Source organism: Gopherus flavomarginatus, chromosome 11, assembly GCF_025201925.1.
Source record: "Gopherus flavomarginatus isolate rGopFla2 chromosome 11, rGopFla2.mat.asm, whole genome shotgun sequence".
Lineage (NCBI taxonomy): Eukaryota > Metazoa > Chordata > Testudines > Testudinidae > Gopherus > Gopherus flavomarginatus.
Window position 1 is genome coordinate 52,801,509 of NC_066627.1, and position 10,345 is coordinate 52,811,853.

The following is a 10,345-nucleotide window of genomic DNA, read 5'->3' on the forward strand; positions in this document are numbered from 1 at the left end:
AGCCTGTTGTAAACCTAGGCAAATCTCTCGCTGAGGTGATGTACCCCTGGAAGATCTCTGCGTAGCCCATGGCTACGTGTCCCCTGGTTGAGAACCACTGGTGTAGGCAGTGCCACTGCTGGCAGTGGCGGGGCAGCACCCTGTGCACAGAGCTGGCCCAGCACGCAGCACTGCTCACAGCTGTTGATTCCTCTATCCACATGTGACTACAGCGGGTACGTCTACACTCCGGGATTAGTCCGATTTTACATAAACCGGTTTTATAAAACAGATTGTATAAAGTCGAGTGCACGCGGCCACACTAAGCACATTAATTCGGTGGTGTGCGTCCATGGTCCGAGGCTAGCGTCTATTTCCGGAGCGTTGCACTGTGGGTAGCTATTCTGTAGTTATCCCATAGTTCCCGCAGTCTCCCCCGCCCCTTAGAATTCTGGGTTGAGAGCCCAGTGGCTGATGGGGCAAAAATCATTGTCGTGGGTGGTTTTGGGTAAATGTCTTCAGTCATTCCTTCCTCTGGGAAAGCAACGGCAGACAATCATTTCACGCCCTTTTTCCCTGGATTGCCCTGGCAGACGCCATAGCATGGCAACCATGGAGCCCGTTCAGCTTTTTTTTTTTTCTAGTTACCGTATGTGTACTGGATGCCACGGACAGAGGCGATACTCCAGCGCTACACAGCAGCATTCATTTGCTTTTGCATGATAGCAGAGATGGTTACCAGTTGTTCGGTACCGTCTGCTGCCAGTGTAATTTGGCAATGAGATGACGGTTATCTGTCCTTCTGTGCTGTCTGCTGCTGTCATGGGTGCCCCTGGCTGAGATCGGCCAGGGGCGCAAAAGCAAACCTGGGAATGACTCCCTGAGTCAATCCCTCCTTTATGGTTTCTAAAAATAGAGTCAGTCCTGCCTAGAATATGGGGCAAATGTACTAGAGAACCAGTGTATCAGAGAGCACAGCTGCTCCGTGTCAGATCCCGCAGAAATGATGAGCTACATGCCATTCACGGGGGGTGCCCCTGCAACAACCCCACCCATTGCTTCCCTCCTCCCCCAACCTTCCTGGGCTACCGTGGCAGTGTCCCCTCATTTGTGTCATGAAGTAATAAAGAATGCAGGAATAAGAAACACTGAGTTTTTAGTGACATAAAATGAGGGGGAGGCAGCCTCCCGGTGCTATGACAGTCCAGGCAGGACATTAAGCAGTGTTGGTGGAGAGGAGCCCAGCATCCCGCTGCTATGATAGTCCAGGCAGTACAGAATCTTTTCTTTTCACATGAAAGGGAGGGGGCTGATGGAGCTCAGCCCCCAGTTGCTATGATGAAGACGGTTACCAGCCGTTCTGTACCATCTACTGGGAATGACTGGGAGTCATTCCTATTTTCACCCAGGCGCCCTCAGCCAGCCTCATCTGAAGCCTGCCAGGAGCACTCACGGGTTCATAAGGACGACGGTTACCAGTCCTACTGCACCATCTGCCACCGGGGAGGGGAGAGGAGTGGATACTGCTCTTCACTCCTGCAGCATCGCGTCTACCAGCAGCATTCAGTAGACATAGGGTAACATTGAAAGAAGTCAAGAAATGATTTTTTTCCCTTTTCTTTCATGTGTGTGGGGGGGAGGGAGTAAATTGACGAGCTATACCCTGAATCACGCGGGACAATGTGTTTGAACCTACAGGCACTGGGAGCTCAGCCAAGAATGCAAATAGTTTTCGGAGACTGCTGGGGACTGTGGGATAGCTGGAGTCCTCAGTCCCCCCTCCCTCCCTCTATGAGCGTCCGTTTGAGTCTCTGGCTTCCCGTTACGCTTGTCACGCAGCACTGTGTAGCCTGGAGATTTTTTTTTCAAACGCTTTAGCATTTCGTCTTCTGTAACGGAGCTCTGATAGAACAGATTTGTCTCCCCACACAGCAATCAGATCCAGTATCTCCCGTACGGCCCATGCTGGAGCTCTTTTTGGATTTGGGACTGCATCGCCACCCGTGCTGATCAGAGCTCCACACTAGGCAAACAGGAAACGAAAATCAAAATTTCGCAGAGCTTTTCCTGTTTACCTGGCCACTGCATCCGAGCTGAGATTGCTGTCCAGAGCAGTCACAGTGGTGCACTGTGGGATACCGCCCGGAGGCCAATACCATCGATTTGCAGCCACACTAACCCTAATCCGATATGGTAATACTGATTTTAGCGCTACTCCTCTCGTTGGGGAGGAGTACAGAAACCGATTTAAAGAGCCCTTTATATCGATATAAAGGGCCTCATAGTGTGGACAGGTGCACAGTTAAATCGGTTTAACGCTGCTAAAATCGGTTTAAATGCGTAGTGTAGACCAGGCCAGCCTTTGCACTCCCATTCTGTGCTTATGGCCTTCCTGCTATGAGGAGCTTTAACTGAGGTGCATGAGGGCTGTGGGCCTGGCATGCACTGAGGGCGGGTGAGACAGGACGTTGGCAGGGATGGCGGAGAGGGGGCTCAGCATGCAGAGAGGATGAGCAGGTGGCTCACTCCACCCCTCTCAGTGCACCCCCATGCTTGACACCTGCCTCTGTTCCAGCAGCACTCACTTTAGTTAAATCCACAGTCTCATGGCTCCACATGCGCACCCCCCCACCTGTGCGCGCACACACACACACACACACACCCCGTGCACGTACACCTGTTGATATACACATGCTCACTCACTCCATGCACGTGCACAATGTACTACCATGCAGACATGTGTGCTGATACTGGCATGCATGCACGCCAGGTGCTTGGCTCTCCGCACTGCCGCCCCCCAGCTGGGCCGAGCCCCTCTTCTCCACCCCCCATGGAGCCAACCTTCAGAGAAGCCAGTATATTTACGGCCGACAGGTTGACATTTCTGTGATTATTGCTCCTCTCCTCCTCACTCTGCTGTTGCCGTTACAATGGAAACAATTATGCTCAATTATTCGCCACCACATCATTGACAAAAAGCTGGTATTTAAACGATAATTATCCTCACAGTGTGTGAGCACGGTGGCCCACTGCCGGTGTTAGGGTCTCCTTCAGTCTCTCCTTGGGAGTCTGCTCAGCCCATTAGCAGACCTGCTGCCCAGCTCGCGGAGCTGGAGCCAGGAGCAGAGCTCCTCATGCCAGGATATGAGCATGCCCTGCTGTTCTCTGGATCCAGGCAGGATAGACTGGGGGTCTGCACCCCACCCCAGCTGAACAGATCGACCCTCACAGCGTTCAGCCCCTGCTTCATGCCCCTGGGGCCCCTGACCATTCTGAGGCCGCTCCTGGAGTTGCTCAGCAGGAGACAGGACTTGCAGGGTCCAGTGTGGCTCTGCCAGGAGCAGCGGCTGCCCCAGGAATGACAGCTGCCCAACGCCAGGAGGCAAAGGGCACCAGATTATATAGGGAGGATGCACTGTAGGTGAGAGGGGCCTGAGCAGCCTGGGTACGGGGCTGGCAGGAGCCTATGTCCCAGCCCAGCCCTGGAGACTAGAGGGACTCTGGGGACCCACTACAGGAAGGAAACCCTCCAGCAGTGCCCCACACTCCCCCGGCCCCCATTCCCCAGAGCCATACTGGGTGTTACTGGCTGCCTCCCCAGCTCCAGCGGCTGGGGAGCTGCCCCCAGACTGTCCCTGCATGACGGGGCAGGGCCCAGGGTGTGGGGCTGGATCGGGGAGGTGGTGTGCTCCCCATCATTTGCAGGATGTGTTTAAAAAAGCCGAGTCTGGAGGTGATGCAGGCTGGCCCCACTGGGGAGATGGGGTGTCAAGGCCCTGCTGGTGACTGTGCCGTGGGGGAGGGGGGAAATTGCCCCAGCTGGCCCTTGCCAAAAGAGATCTGTGGCTCCTGCCAAGCGCAGGCTGTGAGGAGCCGCCTGTGCAGCTGGGCCAGAGCCCTGCTGAGGGTGCCCTGCTTACAGCTGCCTGCCTGCGGGGAGAGCATGGCCCGACTGAGGGCGCTGCAGGCAGAGCCTGAGGTGCCCAGTGCTTAGCCGAGGTCCTGTGCCAGAAGGCATCTAATGGAGTCCTGGCTCCCCGCCTCCCTGGCTGGAGGCCCAAGTTAGCGGGGAAGAGGCCGGAGCACATAACCTGGCTGTGTCCGAGTGTGCACAATATAAGAGAGGCCATAAATCACAGCGCCAGAAGCAGCTGGAACATGGAACAACTTGGACGGTAAAGGCAACGGCACGTTATTTAATGCTCCTCTTAAAACCTAATGTGAGGTGTAATAAGGGAGATAAAAGCCTTTTGGCAGCTTTCCTAGTTTGAAGGGGTAACCCATGTACTGCTCTCCACACAACTCCCCCAGGCCAGCAGCCCAGTGCCCGGGGGGGTGGGACACAGGACTGCCGTCGGGGGCACGCTGCCCATCTAGGTTCTCACCTGGTGCAAGGCAGCGGGCAGGTCCCAGCAGCATAGCTGATGTCTCGCTGGGGCAGCAGGCAGGATCCAGCCAGGGGGTTGGGCAGCAGGCACAAACATGGCCTGGACTCAGGGAAGAAAATGACAAATTCAACACTGCCCCAAGAACAGCCCTTCGCCGTTCTGTCTCTATCCCCTGCGCCATGTAGAGCCCCCCTTCTAACACAGCCAGCCACACCCCTCGCACTGGAAGCTCACACGCTGACCAGCAGTCAGGACGCCTGGGTGCTGGTCCCATCCTGCTACCAGGCTCGTGACCTCGGGGGAGTGTCTGCCCCTCTGAGGTCAGTGTCTTGGCCTGTGAAGGGGAAGGACATTCTCCATCTGGGAGCTTGCCCTAGGCTGGGATGGCGAATTAATTCGTAGCAGTACCCACTCCCTGCCTGGCCCCAGGATTGACACCTGGCCCCTCCTTGTCCACTGCAGCCAGCTGGGCGTCTGCGCTCCTGGGGAGCATCACTGGATCCTGCTGGCACAAGCCTGTGGGTGTGACAGGTCATGTGGCCTCAAGGAGGGCGTGGCTAGAGGAGGGCAGCCAATCCGGCGCTCTGGCGTTACTCAAAAGGACAGGCAGCAGGCGTTCTCCTTCCATCCTGGCTGGGGCACTAGCAGACTGGGGTAGAGACCCTGGGGGTGCTGCAGCTGGGGGGCTGGAGGGCACTGGCACACTGGGGCTGCAGGGCAGTGTAGCTGGTGTGACAGGCCCTGCTTTCCACATGTGGTTCGTGTCCTCTCTACTCCGTCCATCCCAGTGAATTTCATCCCAGGTGCCAGGCTGGCTTGCAGCAGATTGGTACAGCACTGAGCAGCTGTTGGGACTGGGCTGGGGTCAGACTGGTGACCCTGGGGTGAAAGGTCAGCCCCCCTGTTCTCACTACCTAGGAGACTATCTGTTAACGGTGGCACCGGGTCTGCCCCGAGGAACTCTCAGGTTGGACTGAGGCAACTGGCAGGTCTTGCAAGAGTTGGCGTTTTTCTGAAAGCTCCAGCTTCTGGAGTCAGGTGATCACAGAGAGCCTGAGCTTCTGTGTCAAGAAACAGTAAGCTCCTGCCCCCTTGTTTGCGGCGAGAAGCCAGAGTCCAGGCCCCTAGTAACCCCAAAGGCTCTGCCACCCATAGATCAGGGGAACACTTGGCCCCTAGTGCCCCTGGCCAGGCCAACAGGCCAGGGGCTGGGAAGGACCAGGGCTGTTGCCTGTGCCAGCCATTCAGGAGATCACCCAAGAGACAGCATCAGAGACAGAGGAGTTGTGTCTGTGGTCAGGCCCCTCTCCTGCTTCTGAGGGAAGGAAGGTGGCAGCCTCCTAGTGTAGCTGAAGGAGCCAGGCAGGGAGAAAGGGACCAACTCCAGGAATGAGAAAATGCAGCGTCCCTGTTTACTCCACTGAGCTGGTCGGCAGGGCCCTGCTCCCACACTGCTGTCTGAGCAGCTTGTGCCCACCTTGCCCCATCTCTCCTCAGGCATGGTGTGTTTAATACCTGCTCCCGCGTGTCAGACATGTGCCATCTCATTAGCGCGTCTGTCCCCTGAAGTGAGAAGGGAGCGCGCAGGAGACCTAATTGAATGTAACTAATTATTCACTCTGCAGCCATTCAGTTTAAATGGGATTGTGAGGGACAGAATTACTCATTCTGAAATGGGGAAAGAAAGAGAGAAAACAAATAGAGGGGATTGCGGAGCTGCAGCTCCCGCTCTCCCCAGAATACCAATTACCGGATAAAGTGATTGTATAAATCTTTACTGAGCGAACGAACTGTACCAGTCACTTACTTCTGTCCTGCTGTTATTAGGAAGCAATGAAAAATGATTCCTCATTCCTGTGTAGTTAAAGGCTCCCAGGCCCCGTCACTCAGCTCCTGCTCCGGGCAGCGCTGCCGGGAGCCCAGAGCGAGGGTGGGCAATGGAGGGTGGGCAGGGCAGACCCTGACTGCTCAATGAAAAGCAATGGCACAAAAATGGCTGAGAACTGTAATGGCCCAGCTGAGCAGCAGCCTCAGAAAGGGGGAGTGGGAGGCGCCCCCAGGCCTTCCTGCAGTGCCGGCACACCGCAGGAAGCCACCGTGCCTTCTCCCCAAAGTGACATGCTGGGAGGCGCAGTCACTGGCCCCAGATTGGAGCAGCTCAGTGTAGCCTGCAGGGATGTAGCCACAGGAACTGGCATGGGGCTGGAGGGGCTCAGCTCTCCGCCAGGCACCATGCAGCACTCAGGCTGAGAGCACACGCCACATGCAGGTCCCTGCTGACTGCTGGGGCCAAGCCAAGGTTTTACCCCCTCCCCTGGACGAGCATGCTGTAACAAAGTGGGACTGTTCTTAATATTTCTTCTTATACTGTGTGGGTGCCTCAGTTTCCCTTATGCATTTCTTAAGTCTCCAGTGAGCATAAATGGCCGACACTCTGTCTCCTGGCAACAAATGGCCTGGGCCCTTCCCCCTTGCAAGGAAATAGCTAAAGATGAACAAAGATCAGGTGACCTCCTGGCCCGGGAAAGAGACAAAGCCCAGAGGAGGAGGGGCTGGAGGGGGTTTCAGTTTGGAGCTGGCTGGATATGAGGAGTGAGTGTAGACGGGGTGGTCTGCCTCGCTGGGCCCCAGAATGGACCCAGCTGAGGGGTCCCATTCTCTGTACCTACAAGCTCTGTTTTAGACCATGTTCCTGTCATCGAATAAACCTCTGTGTTACTGGCTGGCTGAGAGTCAACATCTGACTGCAAAGTGGGGGTGCAGGACCCTGTGGCTTCCCCAGGATCCCGCCAGGGCAGACGTGCTGTGGGAAGCGCATGGAGGGGCATAAGCTGAATGCTCCAAGGAGAGACCCAGGAGGTGAAGCCGCATGAGCTTCTTGCCCTGAAGACAGTCTGCTCCAAGGGAGAGGAGGCTCCCCAAAGTCCTGACTGGCTCTGTGGGGAACAGTTCCAGAGCATCGCCCAGGGACTCCGTGACACATGCCGCCCCCTCCCCTCCCAGGAGACCTGGGCCTCTATGGCAGCCACACTCCACAGCGAGCACAGACCTGCTGGCCCACGGAGATCACTCAGCAGCCAGCCCACATGTGAGGAACACATGGCCAGGAGAGCCAGAGCCAGCGAAAGCCTCCACATACCCACGCCTGCACCAGGAGAGATGCACCAGGGAACAATGCCCAGCGCTGGCTGCCTGGGGGGAGGGTTGTCACCCTGTATCACCTCCAGCCCAGCAGTCCATGGAGCCAGGGTCCCCCTGCCCAGGGAGGTCTCCCATCTCCAGCTATCACTTGTCACTGGGCAGGGACCCATGTCCCACTCCCTCCTGCCCAGCACTCTGCCCTACACTGCGCTCTCCCTAGCAAACCAGTCTCCCTGCGCTCCGCTATCCGGCTACCCCAGAGTGCCCCAGCAGAGGCAAGGGCCCACCCAGCTCTGCGTCTTAGGGAAAAAGCAGAGAAACCCTGACAGTCAGCCACCGGAGTCCCATGCCCACTGAAGAGGCACCAGAAATCCCAGCAGCACCATGGCTCCTAGCAAGGATTAAGGGCTGGGCCCTGGAGGACCAAAGCTCCTGGGTGTTTGCCCAATCCCAGGGAAGACACTGAGTCTATTTAAACTCATCCCTGTATCTCTTTGTGTTTGAACCAGTCTCCGCAAACAGCCAGGGGTGGGGCCTCTCTGGCCTAGTTCACTGACTTAACACCTCCCCTTAGAGGAGGGGCAGGAAGGATGCACGGACTCAAGCTGGGAGATTGCAGGAGCTGCCTCCTGCAGACCCCCAGACAGGGATGCTGTGGGGGGGCAGAGAGGCCCCCGGTGCCGAAGGCCGCAGGGTGAGGCTCTTCCAGGCCTGTTGAGAGAAGTTTGGCCCCAGTACATCATGTTCATTCAGCTACCCTGCCGGCCAGGAGTCATACAGCACAGTCATGCTGGCTCCCGCCACGCCCCGTGGCACCCCACAGGGGAACAGCAGCTGCCTTGCAGAGACCTGGGTGCTGTGCTGCTGGAGGCCACCGGGCCACGCACAGTCTTTACAACCTGCCCGCTGCCCCCGCCCCCAGGCATCCGAGGTTCAGGCACCATCAAGGGCCTCCTACTACAGCCCCGCAGCCTGCCCAGTCCTGGAAAGGGAGCAAGCGCAGTGAGCCCCAGGTGTGCCGCTTTGGCTGTCTGGCACTCCTGGGGCATGGCTACCCTGCAGTAGGGAGCGACCTTCCAGCCTGGGGGGCTGTGAGCTACTGCGCTAAAAATAGGTGTGGACATTGCATCTGGCGTGGGGCTAGGGCTCCCCAGCCTAGGCTCACGCCTGCCCCAGCTGCTGTGTAGACACCAGGGCTGGCTCCAGGGTTTTTGCCGCCCCAAGCACCTGCTTATTGGGCTGGTGCCTGGAGCCGGCCCTGGTAGACACTTCCTGCCAGACCCCCCAGCTCTGTTCCAGCAGCAGTTGCCTCAGGACACGGTAATGTTGAGAAATCTCTCCCAAGCATTTATCAAACAGGGAAAACAAGGTGTCTCCCAGAGCCCCTGCCCGCAGGCAGCTTCATCAGCAGGAGCCAGTCGCTCCGCTCACTCCGTGGCATCTGCGCACAACCAGCTGGGGAGACACTAATTAGCAACACTCTCCATCCCTTTTCCCTGACACAGCAGGTCTCCCAACTCCCCTTGCACAGCTGCCACCAGCTGCTAACGGTTCCAGCACCACTCTGGCCATCGGGCAGGCACCCAGCCCGGCGGGGAGCAGGAGCTTACGCCACCTCGTTGGTTATGGATTTATAATGCTGCCAAGGAGCCCTGTCCTAGGAGAGGCGGTCCTGTCCTGCACCCCAGGGCAGCTTGCGCTCCCTTCTGGGGAGAGAGGGCCTGTCCTACATTCTGAGGGGCTCATCCTGCACCTCAGGGACTCCCGTAATTACTGAGCAATTAGCTGAGCCGCAAGGGGGCCGCTTTCCTCACACCCCCTGTGTCATGGAGTCCCCAGGCGATGCTCTGGAACTGCTCCCCACCAAGCCAGTCAGGACTTTGGGAGCCTCCTCTCCCTTGGAGCAGACTTGTACAGGGCAAGAAGCCAGACAAAGGACCATGGCAGAGTGCCAGACAAAGGACCATGGCAGTGGTGGAGCATGTGCTGAAATGCTGCCGAATTTCTGCAGCATTTCAGTGGCGACACTTCTCGATGATGCTGTTTGCTGCCGACAAGTGACATCACCGAGAAGTGTCGCCGCCGAAATGCCGCAGACATTCGGCGGCATTTCAACAGATGCTCCACTGCCGGCCAGGACATGGGCGCATTTAGGGGACCCCTGCATTTGGGGATCCCTGCTCTGGGGGGGACAAGGATTTTAGACCCCAGACTTGGGGTTCCCTGCCTCTTCCCAGCCAGCCCAAAACTGAAACCAAAAAAACCCCCTCCAGCAGGCTCTCCCCTCCTTCTCTCCCTTTGTCCAGTTTCCAGGACAAATGTGTCGCCTCACCCCACCCCCTTCCTGGCTCAGGTTACAGGCTCAGGTACCGTCCCTCACCTAAAGTCACCCCCTGCTCTCCCCTCCCCCATGCAGACAACCCCAGTAAAACTAAATGACATTCCCAGGTCAGTCCACCTGATCCCTACTGCGTCACCCCCGCCACAAAGCAGGTGCTCCCCTACCCACAAGACAGGCCTTAGTGTGTCCCAAGGGCCAGCGGAGCTGGGCTCAGTACAGCCCAGCACTCGGGGTGGAGGGTCCCCTCCCAGAGAACACCCTGCTGGGGTCCCCCTGCCGATGACGCCAGCAGCCACATGGAGGGATCCCACCCCCAGGGCTGGACTGTGCTCGGATGCTGGGAGCCTGTGCAGCCCCTGGACCTTGGTGGGAGGCACAGCTGGCTGCAGCCCCTCCGAGCCGACCCATGGTGCAGTTCCCCTGTGGGGCGAGCCAGGAATCCCGTCCTGAGGGGACTGCAGCAGGGAGTTCTAGGGCAGAGAGCTGGTCCCGGCAC